The sequence below is a fragment of the Sapajus apella genome, unplaced genomic scaffold, assembly GCF_009761245.1.
Source record: "Sapajus apella isolate SASKATOON/1434 unplaced genomic scaffold, GSC_monkey_1.0 scaffold210, whole genome shotgun sequence".
Taxonomy (NCBI): Eukaryota; Metazoa; Chordata; class Mammalia; order Primates; family Cebidae; genus Sapajus; species Sapajus apella.
The window spans coordinates 620,894-636,212 of record NW_022437150.1 but is presented as its reverse complement, the minus strand read 5'-3'; the positions used below and the strand labels follow the sequence as shown (position 1 = coordinate 636,212).

At 38.5% G+C, this 15,319-nt stretch overlaps 1 long non-coding RNA gene across 2 annotated transcripts; it reads right to left on the bottom strand.

Moving 5' to 3' along the window:
• Window positions 1-325: 325 nt before the first annotated feature.
• Window positions 326-15,315, bottom strand: LOC116544241. 2 transcript variants are annotated; one of them, XR_004265865.1, is made up of 4 exons: window positions 15,196-15,315; window positions 12,898-13,034; window positions 11,839-11,916; window positions 326-1,292 (listed from the first exon to the last, which is right to left on the bottom strand). It is a non-coding gene; the product is annotated as an uncharacterized LOC116544241 (long non-coding RNA). The 2 variants fall into 2 exon arrangements; XR_004265864.1 differs by lacking the exon at window positions 15,196-15,315 and having other exon boundaries at window positions 12,898-15,189.
• Window positions 15,316-15,319: the final 4 nt, after the last annotated feature.

Below are 15,319 nucleotides of genomic sequence, written 5' to 3'. Positions count from 1 at the left end.
CATAAACGTAACATTTATATGCACTGGAAAGCCAAAAAAATTGTGAGACTTACTTTATTGGAATATTAGCTTTTTGGCAGTGTTCTATAACCAAATCTGCAATATCTCCAATGTATGCCTGTAAATGTTAATAGACCCATCTTTGACATGCAATATAAGCAGGCCAAGCTATGGGCATCACTTTTTGCACCTATTTTCTTAATCATCTGAATATTTCACTGCATTTAATAGTTCTAAAACCGAATAGTGTCTTATTCTTTATTCCTGAAGTAACTAAAATGTCTCTTAGTTAATTTTATGTCATTTTTTGCTTATTTCACAGAAATTTTTTTTACTTTCCAATTTTTTTTTTACTTTGCCTTGATCACAGCCATTCACTCTGAGTAAATCTGTTCCAGTTTGGGGTTGATCTTCTTTAACAATAATGCTAACGTTATGCCTTAGCATCAGCCTGAAGTACACCTACTGCTACAGTGAGCCAGTCTTCTGAGCTGTTTCACCCAGGAATGTATTCAGACCAATTACAGAAGAACCAGAGAAATGTCAAATAGTTAAAGAATCTAGCCCACATAGAAAGGGAGCTTCTGGTCAGGGGTTCTTCAGACAGAGTACTATGGGTATTTACTTGGGCCTCATGCATCCAGCTTCAGGCTCGTCACCATCAATGATGGAGAGCAGCAATACACAGTAAGTAACACATCTTGGAACTGCTGTTACTGGAGTAGTTCCTGACCATCCTGCCCAAGAAATCCAGGTCTGAGTATAGGAGCATCTCAGAGTATAGGGAAGAGGCTGTCTGTACTGAAGAATTTGGAGAGAAAGCTGAATGATCCAGAAGGAAAGGTAAAATAAAGAAGAAATGTCTATCAGATAGCAAGTATTATCTCCAGAGAGAGATAAGAGAGTTGAGATCACTTTTCTAGTGTAGTTACAGGGAAATGGCTAACATGTTATTGGCCAGAATTATTTATTTTTGTTCTACTTTGGTTTTTTAACTTGTTGTCCCTGTGTATTTTCTCCTTTGTCCCTTTATCCCTGCCCTTGCAGGGATAACCGCTTTCAGCTCTCCCATTATGTGTTCCACAGTAATACTGGGATTTTAAGCTCTAATTTTCAGCAAATGTCACCCTCATTTAACTATATCTAATTGTCCCCAGTTCCCCACCCTTCTACAGGTGACAAGAAGTGCCCCCAACGGCAAATAGTGTATCTGGCAGCCACACAGGACTCACCTGGCATCTGGCTCCAGCCAGTAAAGGGTCAACTCAGCTCTGAATCTTGGGAGTTGTACACTGTTAAGGAGAACACTGAGGAGAAGATAGCAAAGAAGAAGTTAGGAAATGTTGCTGTCTTTTTGCATTTTTCCAAATGAACCTCGTGACTAAAATCTCTGCCTACCTTTTATTTGTTAATGCCTATTCCACTTTTAACTTGTTCCTCTAAGCATATCACTTTAACCTTTTCTTTCTTAACTTCTTTGCCTTAAAATTGTTTTTTAAAAAAATCCTGTTGCTTTCGTCTTATTTTGCATGGTTCAGTTTCTCCCTTCTAATACTGCCAACTTCCTTGATGCAGACCTCTTACCCCAAAGACAGGAGAATGTTTTTCTATATTGAAGTCAACAGAATGATTAAAAGGCTACATGCAATAAATAAAGTTTTAAATGTACATTTTTAAATGAGTGGAGGAAACATAAAATTTTAGTAGGTGCATGCTTACTAGGAAAGCATGCATACATGCTAAAATGTCATTATACTATACATATTGTTTACCACTTGTTTTTTAGTTTAATATTACATTATGGATATCTTTCCAAGTTACATATAATACATATATGTAGCTGACATACATTTCACTGCAATAGTATTGAATTATTTTGTAACTGGCCTTAGAGGGTTTTTACGTTGCTTCTTTTTTCTTTCTTTCTTTTTTTTTAAATACTGCCAACTAAAAGCCATAAACTCTTTTCTTTTTCACATTTTGTGCTCATGGATTGAAAGAATCAATATCACTAAAATGATTATACTAGCCAAAGCAATCTATAGACTCAATACTATTCCTGTTAAATTACCAATGTCATTTTTCACACAATTAGAAAAAAACTACCCTAAAATTCATATGGAAGAAAAAAGTAACCAAAAAGGTCAAAGCAATCCTAAGCAAAAAGAACAAATCTGGGGGCATCACATAACTTGACTTCAAACTATACTGTAAGACTAAAATAACTAACACAGCATGGTGCTGACATAAAAACAAACACAGAGACCAACAGATCAAAACAGAGAACCCAAAAATAAAGTCACATACCTACAGTCATCTGATCTTTGACAAAGAACAAAAATAAGCAACAGGTGCTTATTTATAAATGGTGCTGAGATAGTTGGCTAGCCATATGCAGAAGAATGAAACTGGATCCCTATGTTTCATCACATATAAAAATTAATTCAAGATGGATTAGATTAGAAGACAGCTGAATAGGAACAGCTCTGGATTGCAGTTCCCAGCAACAATGCAGAGGGTGAGTGATCACCACATTTCCAAACAAACTTTTACTGACCACAGACCATGAGATTCCTGGGTGGAAAAGTGCCACGAGTCTCCAGAGCGGCTGTTTCAGCCGGAGCAGCGGGTTCCGCACAAAAACTCACACAAATCCAGGCGCCCTTTCAACTGGAGACTGGAATGCCTGGGAGACAGAGTCGCCCATTCAACTGAAAAAAGGGGGGCCCCATCGGTGTGCTGTATCCAGGAAACCCATCTCACATGCAAGGATACACATAGGCTCAAAATAAAGGGATGGAGGAAGATTTACCAAGCAAATGGAGAGCAAAAAAAAGCAAGAGTTAGAATTCTCGTCTCTGATAAAATAGACTTTAAACCAACAAAGATCAAAAGAGACAAAGAAGGACATTACATAATAGTAAAAGGATCAATGCAACAAGAAGAGCTAACGATCCTAAATAAATACGCACCCAATACAGGAGCACCCAGATACATAAGGCAAGTTCTTAATGACTTACAAAGAGACTTAGCCTACCACACAATAATAGTGGGAGACTTTAACACCCCATTGTCAATATTAGACAGATCAACCAGACAGAAAATTAACAAGGATATCCAGGACTTGAACTCAGACCTGGAACAAGCAAACCTAATAGACATTTACAGAACTCGCCACCCCAAATCCACAGAATATACATTCTTCTCAGCACCACATTGCACCTACTCTAAAATTGACCACATAATTGGAAGTAAATCACTCCTCAGCAAATGCAAAAGAATGGAAATCATAACAAACAGTCTCTCAGACCACAGTGCAATCAAGTTAGAACTCAGGATTCAGAAACTAACTCAGAGCCACAAAGCTTCATGGAAACTGAACAACTTGCTCTTGAATGTTGACTGGATAAACAATGAAATGAAGGCAGAAATAAAGATGTTCTTCAAAACCAAAGAGAACGAAGACACAATGTACCAGAATCTCTGGGACACATTTAAAGCAGTCTCTAGAGGAAAATATATAGCAATAAATGCCCACATGAGAAGCAAGGCGAGATCTAAAACTGACACCCTATCGTCAAAACTGAGCTAGAGGAGCAAGATGAAAAAAACTCAAAACCTACAGAAGACATGAAATAACTAAGATTATAGCATAACTGAAGGAGATAGAGACACAAAACACCCTTCAAAAAATCAATAAATCCAGGAGTTGGTTTTTCAAAAAGATCAACAAAACAGGCCACTAGCCAGATTAATAAAAAAGAAAAGAGAGAATAATCAAATGGATGCAATAAAAAACAATAAAGGGAATATCACCAGAGATTCCACAGAAATTGAAACCATCATCAGAGATTATTACAAACAACTCTATGCACATAAACTAGTAAACCTGGAAGAAATGGATAAATTCCTGGACACTTGCCTCCTCCCAAGCCTAAACCAGGAAGAAGTTGAAGCCCTGAATAGACCCATAACAAGGTCTGAAGTTGAGGCAGCAATTAAGAGCCTACCACCCAAAAAAAGCCCAGGTCCAGATGGGTTCACAGCCGAATTCTATCAGACATACAAAGAGGAGCTGGTACAATTCCTTCCGAAACAATTCCAAACAATGCAAAAAGAGGGAATCCTTCCCAAATCACTTTATGAGACCAACTTCATCCCGATACCAAAACCCAGCAGAGACTCAGCAAGAAAAGAAAACTTCAGGCCAATATCCATGATGAACATAGATGCAAAAATCTTCAATAAAATACTGGCAAACCAATTGCAACACCACACCAAAAAGCTTATCCACCATGATCAAGCAGGATTCATCCCCGGGATGCAAGGCTGGTTCAACATATGCAAGTCTATAAATGTAATTCACCACATAAACAGAATCAAAGACAAAAACCACATGATTATCTCAAAAGATGCAGAGAAGGCCTTCGACAAAATTCAACAGCGCTTTATTCTAAAAACTCTCAATAACCTACGTATCGACGGAACATATCTCAAAATAATAAAAGCTATTTACAATAAACCCACAGCCAGTATCATACTGAATAGGCAAAAACTGGAAGCATTCCCTTTGAAATCTGGCAGTAGACAAGGATGCCCTCTCTCACTTCTCCTATTCAATATAGTACTGGAAGTTCTAGCCAGAGCAATCAGGCAAGAAAAAGAAATAAAGGGTATTCAAATAGGAAAGGAGGAAGTCAAATTGTCTCTATTTGCAGATGACATGATTATATATCTAGAAGACCCCATTGTCTCAGCCCAAAATCTCCTGAAACTGATAAGCAACTTCAGCAAAGTCCCAGGATACAAAATCATGTGCAAAAATTACAAGCATTCCTATACACTAATAACATACTTAAAGAGAGCTAAATCAAGAACGAACTGCCATTCACAATTGCTACAAAGAGAATAAAATACCCAGAAATACAACTAACAAGGAATGTAAAGGATCTCTTCCAGAATTATAAGCCACTGCTCAACGAAATAAGAGAGGACACAGACAGATGGAGAAACATTCCATGTTTATGGTTAGGAAGAATCAATATCGTGAAAATGGCCATACTGCCCAAAGTAATTTACAGATTCAACGCTATCCCCATCAAGCTACCAATGACCTTCTTCAAAGAACTAGAAAAAAACACACCTTAAACTTCATATGGAACCAAAAGAGAGCCCTCACGGCCAAGTCAATTCTAAGTAAAAAGAACAAAGCGGGAGGCATCACATTACCAGACTTTAAACTATGCTACAAGGCTACAATAATCAAAACAGCATGGTACTGGTACCAAAACATAGATATAGACCAATGGAACAGAACAGAGCCCTCGGAGGCAAAGCCACACACCTACAACCATCTGATCTTTGACAAACCAGACAAAAACAAGCAATGGGGAAAGGATTGCCTGTTTAATAAATGGTGTTGGGAAAACTGGCTAGCCATGTGCAGAAAGCAGAAACTGAACCCCTTCCTGACACCTTACACTAAAATTAACTCCAGATGGATTAAAGACTTAAACATAAGACCTAACACCATAAAAACCTCAGAAGAAAACCTAGGCAAAACCATTCAGAACATAGGCATAGGCAAGGACTTCATGACTAGAACGCCCAAAGCATTGGCAACGAAAGCCAAAATAGACAAATGGGATCTAATTAATCTCCACAGCTTCTGCACAGCAAAAGAAACAATCATTAGAGTGAACCGGCAACCAACAGAAAGGGAAAAAATTTTTGCACTCTACCCATCTGACAAAGGACTTCTATCCGAAATCTACAAAGAACTAAAACAGATTTACAAGAAAAAAACAAACCCATTCAAAAGTGAGTGAAGGATATGAACAGCCACTTTTCAAAAGAAGACATCTATGAGGCCAAGAAACGTGCACTGTTCATTAAAGAAATGCAAATCAAAACTACACTGAGATACCATCTCATGCTAGTTAGAATGGCGATCATTAAAAAATCTGGAGACAACAGATGCTGGAGAGGATGTGGAGAAATAGGAACGCTTTTACACTGTTGGTGGGAATGTAAATTAGTTCAACCATTGTGGAAGGCAGTGTGGCGATTCCTCAAGGACCTAGAAATAGAAATTCCATTTGACCCAGCAATCCAATTACTGGGTATATATGGACACAGGGAGGGGAGCATGGACACAGGGAGGGGAGCATCACACACTGAGGTCTGTCAGTGGGGGACTAGGGGAGGGACAGTGAGGGGTAGGAAGTTGGCGAGGGATAACATAGGGAGAAATGCCAAATATAGGTGATGGGAATGGAGGCAGCAAACCACATTGCCAGGTATGTATCTATGCAACAATCCTACACATTCTTTACATGTACCCCAGAACCTAAAATGCAGTTTTACATATACATACATACATACATACATACATATATATATATATATGAAGATGGATGAAATATTTAAAAGTAAGACTGCAAACTATAAGAATCCTAGAAGAAAACCTAGGAAATGCCATTCCGGACATCAGCCTTGGGAAAGAATTTATCACTAAGTCCTTAAAAGCAATCTCAACAAAAATGAAAATTGACAAATGGGACCTAATTAAAGAGCTTCTTCACAGTAAAATAAATTATCAACAGTAAATAGCCTACAGAATGGGGAAAAAAAAATACTTGCAAACTGCATCCAGCAAAGATCTGATATCCAGAATTTATAAGGAACTCAAACAATTCAACAAGCAAAAAAAATCCCGTTAAAATTTGGTCAAAACACATAACATATCTCAAAAGAAGCCAGGCAAACATGAAAAAACGTGAAAGATCACTAATCATCAGAGAAATGCAAATAGAAAGAACAGTGAGAACCATCTTACACCAGTCAGAATGGTTGTTATTTAGAAGTCAAACAATAAGAGATGCTGGTGAGGCTGAGGAGCAAAAGGAATGCTTATACACAGTTCAGCAACTGTGGAAAGCAGTTTGGTGATTTCTCGAAGAACTGCTATTCAACCCAGCAATCCCACTACTGGGTATGTACCTAGAGAAAAATAAATCATTCTACCAAAAAGATATATGCACTCATATGTTCATCACAGCACTATACACAATAGCAAAAACATGGAATCAACTTAGATGTCCATCAGTGGTGGAATGGATAAAGGAAACACGGTAAATATACACCACAGAATACAGGTGGGCACCACCACTCCTGGCTAAACTTTTTTGTAGTTTTTGCAGAGATGAGTTCTTGCTATGTTACCCAAGCTGGTCTCAAATTCCTGGGTTGAAGCGATCTGTCCACCATGGCCTCCCAAAGGGCTAGGATTATAGGAATAAGCCACTGCCTCTGGCCAAATCATATATTCTTTATGTTGTTTATACATTTAAATAAATGCCAAAACCACAGCATATTTTTATTACACATATTTAATTTCCTTTCTAAGTAGCAAAGTTCATGAGAAGGATCTCTTTAAGAAGTCTTGGATATACAGAGATTCCAGGACATCATCAGTTACTGACTTAGGATAATAAGTATCCCAAATGGAGCGAGGCTTCCACTAAACCTTGACTTGCTTATTTCTAGAGTGTCTCTGTCACATATTCTCATATTTACTGTGATCCCTTTTATGGTTGTCCATTATTATTATAACTCAACCTCAAAATCATCATCATTAATGGTCCTTTCCTGCTTCTTACTGCTGGTTACTATTCCTAAGTTTTTATACTTAGTCCGTATTTCTTCGCTTACCCATGTGCATCACTTTGCCACTGCAAAAGTTTCAGACAATGTCTCCTTGCTCTCTAATATTGTCCCTTCTACACATCTAGATTTGCTTCTTATTTTGCTTTGCATTTTTTCAGTGACCTTCATCAGTCTTCTTGCTAACCACTTCCCTTTGCTAGATGCAGAAGCCCTGTTACCCACATTCTAAAATAGTTGTCTCATAAATCTGAATTGTACTCATTGAATTTATATTCTTCCTTGGACAGTCCATCTACTTGTAGCTTCAGATGGTGATTCCAGAAGCAAATACAGAAATATACGACCAAAGCAAGAAACATGAAGAAAGGGAAACACACAGAGACATACGTGGCAGACCCAAATGAAAATTTTACAGAAGCTGAAGGAGAAGTTAGGTACATTCCATGATTAAGAAACAAGTCAAACTCAATGACTCCAAAACGAACTTTATCTAGAATTTAGTACATAATCAGCATCAGAGGCTCCTCTGAACACAGAAAGCCCTGAAGCATGGTCCACATGGGAAAGCCTTTACTCCAAATGCAGACCTCGCTCAGCATCAAAGAAAGCACACTCTAAGCCCATCCACTGTATATATGAAGAGTACGGGAAGACCCTTAGATCAAACAATGGCCTTATTCATCAAATGGGAATCCAAAAGGAAGGAAAAATCCAAAATATGATGGGTGTGGAAAATCAGTTAAAAATTACTCTTTAGTTGACATTGGAGACTTTACACAGGTGAGAAACACTTGTTGAAAAGGCTTTACTCAGAATGCAAGAGTTTTTGATGATCTTAAAAAAACATTTGGAAGAGAAATGCTTTGGTTGGAATCAGTGTAGTAAAACCTTGATTCATCAGTCTGCCTTGATTCAGCATCAGATAGTTTATACAGCAAAGAATGCTTGTAAGTGCCATGACAGTGGGAAAGCTTCTTTATACAATGTATCCCTCTTCTGGCTTCAGAAGATCCACTAGAGGAAAAAATTATTTAAATGTATTCAGTGTTAGCTTTCAGGTAGACAGCAGGCCACACAGAGCAGCAGAGATCCACTATGGGGAGAAATCCTGCAAATAGGACTGGCATGGGCAACCCAACATCTGCACTAAGAATGCTCACTCAAAGGAGAAAGAAGATACCCAGTAAGAAAGTAAGAGTCACAACAGGAGCCTTCCTGGAAATGAGTTTCTGAAGGACAAGCTCTGTGAGCATAATGAAATTGAGACTAGTGACTCTGCAATTACTAAGTCTTGTGAAACATCAGAACACGCACTCCTCAAGGGAGAAATACCTCGAAGATACTGATTGTGGGAAGCACTTGAGCCCAGGACATACCCAACATTAGAAAACTTATGCAGACCAATACTACAAATATGAAGAATGTAGGAAGACCTTAAGTGAAAACGCTAGCTGTTTCAGACATTAAAAAAGCACACACATACTGGAGAGAGGCCCCATAAATGCGATGAATGTTAGAAAGCCTCCTGCCAGTTGTTAGCCCTTAACAAGCACCAGTTTTTCCATGCTGGAGAGGAGCGCTATTATTGCAATGAGTATGGCAAAGACTTCAGAACACAGGCCTGTTTAACCATCTCTGAGTACAAACTGGAGGAAAAGCCTTTTCGGTGTAAACTGTGTAGTAAGTTTAGCAAACTATTTTTAAATTTGAGACTATTGTAAAACAGCATAGTAAGCAATACTGATTAAACGTCAGCAAAGATTTTATGATTGCTTTTAAAGTGGGAAATCTGCCTTTACTGTAAATACCTTATTTATCACCCAGATTATCGTTATCACACAGATTATCGACCAAGAAATTCAATAAACTGGTGTCAGACATCAAAGCAAGTTGTCTATAATGTATTATTGTAAATGCCATTTACTGTGAATGTATTATAACTAGGTACTAGTAGTAGATACTTTACACATGAAATGTTTTAGAGTGGAGGCAACTGAAACTTAGTGGATTGGTCATATGTTCAAGGTCACTGTGTCATATTTCACAAATGCTGTCTTGACCCAGTTTGAAAGTGATGGCTAACAACTCTTCAATTCCTCTTTGCAGGTGGTTTGCTAAGCCCCCATCCCAATCTCTTTACTTATTGTTCCTCCATTCTCTGAAGCCACTGTGTACACACCACAACTACCTCCCTTATCAGGGTCTCATTCTCTGAGGACAGGTACTAGACAACTTGGGACAGCACCTGTGACCCAGAGGCTATGAAATTAACCAGTCCACAGGGAGCCCCTGAAACCAAGCTAACTCCTCCTGCCTGCCATATATGCATTGCCTTCTGCAGCTCCAGCTTGCCCTTACTCTGTCCCTGGGTCCGACTCTGTGTAGTTCCACATGGCAGCTTCTCTCTTTTGGAGCTGTAAGTAACAAAGTTCTGCTTTTCATCATCAGTATGTTGGGTCCCTTCATCAAACAATCTTTAAATCTTATAAAACAGTCACTCGGTTATTAACTGCCAGAAGTGAAGTTCAGTCCTACATCAAAATCTCTTAGATTCAGACCTTTCTCTTAAACCAGTGCTCTGCTTCTGTCACCCTGACGCTCTCCTCATGACATCAAAATTAGCTACTGCTGTAGCTCCCAACAGTGTTCCTTTTAGTGTTTGTGGAAGACACAGTTTACCATTTCCCCTATTTTTTTCCTTTTCTCCTTTCTTTTATACACATATTCTCAATGCTTTTATTCAATCCTAGATGAAACTCAACATGTTGTCTTCAAAGTGGGAGGAATTTTCTATAGGGCCCCTAAGAAGTCATGCAAAAAATATCAGTTTTGGCCGGGCGTGGTGGCTCAAGCCTGTAATCCCAGCACTTTGGGAGGCCGAGGCGGGTGGATCACGAGGTCAAGAGATCGAGACCATCCTGGTCAACATGGTGAAACCCCGTCTCTACTAAAAATACAAAAAATTAGCTGGGCATGGTGGTGCGTGCCTGTAATCCCAGCTACTCAGGAGGTTGAGGCAGGAGAATTGCCTGAACCCAGGAGGCGGAGGTTGCGGTGAGCCGAGATCGCGCCATTGCACTCCAGCCTGGGTAACATGAGTGAAACTCCGTCTCAAAAAAAAAAAAAAAAAAAAAAAAAATATCAGTTTTACCAAAAGATCAAAGTCTATTTTCTACACACACACACATACACACACACACACACACACACACGCACACACGCACGCACGCAAACAGCAGATATTGTAGATGAGCCATGAGATCTTAGTGATCTGTGAATTTCAAGACCCTGAGGACCTGTAACTCAGATTACCATCTAGCTCTTCCAAAGAAACCATCTGTGTTAAACAACAAAATTGCCTGGTGGATGCTTCTAGGATAAGTACATTTCACTATTTTGTTAATATGTTCATATCGTTCACCTTGGGCATTGTTCACCTTGGGCATGTGCATTTTGACAAATGCTCAGAATGTTAATTTTCCTTTTTAGAGGACAAAGTCTCATTCTGTCATCCAGGCTTCAGTGCAGTGGTGCAATCACAGCTCACTGCAAGCCTCAACTTCCTGGCCTCAAGTGATCCTACGACCTTGGCTTCCCAAAGTGCTGGGATTACATGCATGCACCACTGTCCTTTAATTTTTCTTTTGCTGTTGTCTTTCTCTCTCTCTCTCTCTTTTTAACCATGAAAATTGTCAACATGCTACTTTTTTCTAATCAAAGTAAGATAAGCTTATAATTTTTTATAGACCACTATGCCCTGAAAAGTTTATAATATTTAAAAAATCAAATAGCAAACCAGGTTTTATGATGAAAAGCAACAGATCTACTTTATCATTTGACACACTCTCCAGTACTCCTGAGGGCTACCTTTTCTATGCCTGCTTCTCATAATGGTCACCTCCATATCACTAAGCAATTTGGTTCTATTGCTTTCTTGTTGTTTTTTGTTTGCTTACTCTAAACATTGCCTATTGAATATCTGCAATATTCAATTAGAATTTAAGTCACAATCTTCAATGTATGATTATGATACTATTCTCAGCTCCTACTTTTGTGTCCCTGGGACAGAGGGCAGCTTAAATTTTTACTCACTTTTACTTTTTTAACTCACTTTTTAAAACAAGGTTTTATTCAATTTGTACCCAGTTACATGGCTCAGTTTCTGCTTACCAGCATGGACCTATTGAAATAGCTTTCAGACTTTTTCTTAATCTGTTGCACATTTCTTAAAGACAGCTGAGAGATGACCTGCAAAAAACAAACGATATCAGTAGTTCATCAATTAGACACTATTCGGTCTTTTTAAAAAACAGCTAGTTATGGACTCTCCGATTAGAGGTATAAATAGGAAGCAAAACATTCTACTGTATCCATGTGAACTCCGAGAGTTCTTCCTTTATTGATATATTTACCTGTGTTCTCACTATATGCTTTCTCTGAAGTACCTGTGTTCTCAACTATATACTTTCTGAAGCTCACAGAATTCACATCATAAAACTTTGTTTTGCTTTTGGCTTCTGATTTCAAATCTGTAAATGAAATACTTCCTGCAGTATTTTATTGGTCAAATCAATCATTAACCCACTCAGATTCACGGGAAGGTGACACAGACCCCACCATCTTGATGTGAAATGTCAAAGAATTTGTAGCCATCTTTAATTTTCCACAATACGTTTATCCACCTCGGATTTAAAGTACAAAGGAAAAATAAGCCTTTATTGGAAACTTTTCCTAAATACTTTCTCAATTGTCTCCATCCCCTTTCAATCTCACTAAATAAACCTGACACAATTATGAGCAATCAAGTTTATACATGCTTTCATGTTCACAAAGTAACAGAGTGAGCTTCTGATATTACAGTTTTACATTTTCTCTTATTCTTTGAGTTCTAGATATCAACATCTGCTTTTTTTCCCTTTTGATTTTAAGAGCAGTTAGAAGGCTTGCCAATATATCACAAGAAACTTTCTCCCTTTTAAATGTTAGAGTTATTTGGTTAGTAAAATGGCCAAAAAGTGTTAGTAATAACATTAGACAAAAATTGTTTAAAATAAAGGTATTCTGGAGATCCATTTTTGTCTGCTCTTTGTCTCTATATCCCTGTGTTTCTCCAGAGTCAAAAGATGGAGAATGGTTTTACTCAGAGTTCTCTCTGTCTTAAGATCTCTTTGTGCTTAGATGCTCTTTTCTTGTGGCTACACTGTATCTATGACAAAGTTGACTTTTTACCTATGTCCCTGGGAACTATGCCAAGTCAATCGTCCTTGGTGCAAGCTGACTTTTTAAGTGAGACTTTCATATCAGCTTCTTGCAGTAAGTCATGCCAAGTGGAACTTGGAAAACCCTGAGTTTTCTTTTCTAGATGCCTAGAAAAGAACCCCAAAGTGAGCTTGAGGTTCACTTCCAGGATGAATTCAAGTTGTTGTCCAATAATTTCTCTGTGTGTGTTGTTTTCTGAGATGTTGTATGGCTTCACATAAGATTTGAGACCTGGCAAGGTATGAGGAGGGCTCTCTCTCTCCCTTCTCCCCAGATGCCCTGAAAGAAGAGTCTATGAAAAGGGCACTCCAGAAATCTGTCCTAGGCTGTCTTTTAGCACCACACACTTCGTGAGATATCTTAATCATTTTAACAATTACTGAAAGGTAGAAGCTCCAAAATATGGATCTCAAGCTAACTCTTTTCTCATGACTCCTAGACCCACAAATCCCTAAACCAATCCATTAACAAAAAGCAACATCTACAGTGTGATGCTTTCCAGGATTTCAAGCTTAACATGGCCAAGCTGAGCTCATACATTTCTTCTCAAAATGCTACCTGTCATTTAGTGTCCCCGGTCTTGGTGGAGGGACCACCATCCTCTGATGATGCCAGGCTTTTTTTTGGTTCTCTTAACCCCCACATAATCAATGACAAAGCCTTGATCCATTTATCCTCCTGAGTATTTCTCAATTTCATTCCCTCATATTTAGCATTTTAAAAGTCAGGTCTCCCCCGATCCCATTTAATCTTGTGTGTATGTCACTTTATATTTTTGTCAAAGTAACTCTGAGATGGATTTCTAGAAGTGGTATTGCAGGAACAAAGGGTAAACTTACATATATAATTTTGCTGTATAGTATTATTTTTCCCACCTATGGGTCGTACCATTTTGCATTCCCACTGGAATATGTTAAGAGTTTCCCTTTCCTCATGAGTAGAGTGTACTGTCAAACTCTTGGACCACTGCCAATCTAATGACTAATGGTACCTCACTCAGCATAGTTTTCAATTCATATGTTCATATTTTGAGTGAAGTTGAACATTTTTATAGATGTTCAAGGGGTGCTAGCATTTTTATTCTGTCAACTATCTTTTGGCCATCTTCTCTACATGTTGCAAACCTTTTTCTTGTGGTATTTTTTTTTTGACAAGCAATACATTTTAATTTCATGTAGTCAGATTTGTTACTTGTATGGCTTTTGGATTCTGAGTCATATGGTTAGATAACGTTTCCCCAGTCCCATTGTTAGAATTATTATTCATGTTTTCTAATACATGTATAGGTGGATTTTTTACATTTAGATCTCAGATCCATTTAGAATTTATCTTGATTGTGATGTGTGGTGGGAAATACAAATCCAGTTTAGCTTTGCCAAATGGTTGTCATCCCCGTACAACTTCTAAGTGATTCATTTCCCCATTTATATGTGATGTCACCTTCATCATTTACTGAATATCCTTATATACCTGCATCTATTTCTGGTATATTCGTTCTCCGTTAATAAACTAAAATAATACGTGTATGTTCCAGTATCTGAAATGACTGTCCCTCACCATTGTTCTTTTTCATGGGTTTCCTGTCTATTCTTACGTCCCTACTTGAACTTTATAATCAAGTTATCTAATTCCAGAACAATATTGGTTGATATTTTTGTTGGAATAGTATAGTTGCATACATATTTAGGGAGGACTGACCTCTTTGGGTCTTTCCAAGAACAGCATATTGCTTTCTATTTGTTTAATGTACACTTGGCCATTTAGGAGTGTTTTAACGATTCCCCCAGAGAAGTTTTGCTCATTTCTTGTTTATTCCTATTTTCACTTTTTTTCTTGCTATTGTAAATACGGTATTCTCTTCCATTATACCTCGTAACTCGTTATCATTGACTATTCACATATATGAAGGGCGTTGATTTTAGTGTGTTAATTTTATATCTTGCTAATTTACTAAATTCTTTTTATATAGTTTTTCCATTGAACTGGGCTTTCTGATGTACAATCATATCATAAGCGCAAAAAAAAGAACATCAAGAGAATCGTGGATGACGAAATAGCCAGCAGAAACCAGCAGGCTGGCCCTTGAGAAGTTTGTGTGGAAGGACTCCACTAAGCGTGGAGTCGGAAATGACCTCCGAACCCAAAGTGAATGGAGACGCAAGGGATTTCCCAGTCTTCAGATCAGATCTACAAGCCTCCACCACCCGTCTGGTCGGGGAAAGTGTGGCCAATGGCTGGGTAAAGCAAAGGAGGGAGATAAACGCGTACCTGTTACCCGCGGGCCTGAAAGCCCTCAGTTTCAGTTTCACTCTCGAGTAGGCGCCCGGAAACACTACTGCGTCGAAAGCCCCTCTCGCCCCCTTCCGGGAGCGGCTGCGGAAATGCGCCCCCC